Source organism: Colobus angolensis, unplaced genomic scaffold (genome assembly GCF_000951035.1).
Source record: "Colobus angolensis palliatus isolate OR3802 unplaced genomic scaffold, Cang.pa_1.0 Scaffold9, whole genome shotgun sequence".
NCBI lineage: Eukaryota > Metazoa > Chordata > Mammalia > Primates > Cercopithecidae > Colobus > Colobus angolensis.
In genome coordinates, this window is record NW_012122931.1 from 6091765 (window position 1) to 6093020 (window position 1256).

The window sequence follows — 1256 nt, forward strand, 5'->3', positions numbered from 1 at the left end:
TCGATCTCCTGACCTCGTGATCCGCCCGTCTCGGCCTCCCAAAGTGCTGGGATTACAGGCTTGAGCCACCGCGCCCGGCCAGCTTCTTATTAACTTTGTGACCTTAGATGGCTGGGCGCAGTGGCTCATGCCTGTAATCCCAGCACTCTGAGAGGCCGAGGCAGGCGGATCACCTGAGGTCAGGAGTTCGAGACCAGCCTGACCAACACGGAGAAACCCTGTCTCTACCAAAAATACAAAATTAGCCGGGCATGGTGGCACATGCCTGTAATCCCAGCTACTAGGGAGGCTGAGGTGGGAGAATCACTTGAACCCGGGAGGTGGAGGTTGCGGAGAGTCGAGATCGCTCTACTGCCCTCTAGTCTGGGCAACAAGAGTGAAACTCCGTCTCAAAAAAAAAAAACAACTTTGTGACCTTGGGTGAGTCACTTAGCCAGGCTGAACCTCAGTTATCTTGCAGATGGGAGTAATGACAGCCCACACCTCGAGGGGTGTTGTGAGGGTTCAGCTTAGAGCCCACCCTTGAAAAGCAGTCAGAAAGGGAAAGAGTCATTCCTACCAAAGACCAGTCCTCATCTTAGCGAAAAGCCTAAAAGCTGGGCAAACCATTTCGAAACCAGAGTGACCTTTGCTCTCCTGGCTTCACTTGGAGGCAGAGAACCCCTGAGGGAAAGAGCAGAGGGCTAGGAATTACTGAAGGGAGAGGTGGGTCAACTTTGGCGGGGCTGAGGAAGGATCAGATCCTGCTTGGGCTGGATCTTGTATTAGCCAACCCCACCCCGCCTCTGGTGTCCCACTGAGTGGTGCCCATAGAGAAAGATGGGCTGAATAGCACCAGGACCTCATCAAGGGGTCCTTCCTAAGACCCTTCTACATTCTAGTCACGTCCAAACCTGTGTTTGTTTCTTCCCAAGGTAGGAAAGATCCACAGGGGCTGGGGGAGTTTCCTGAGAGGTAAAATGACTCTATGAGAGGCCCACGCTCCAGCCTTGCTCTCTGGGAGGACAGGCTCCGGGACTGCCTCATTCCCCACCCCATCCCCCAGGGCTAGCACAGGGGGCTGACGAGGAGCAGGAAATCAGTAGATTTGGGAGTCCATCTGCATTGTGTCCCTCCCGGAAGTGTACACTACACAGATAGTGAATGCATAAGATAGCACAGCAAGATTCCTGAGACTGGGCCGGGCGCGGTGGCTCACGCCTGTAATCCCAGCACTTTGGGAGGCCAAGGCGGGCGGATCACGAGGTCGGGAGATC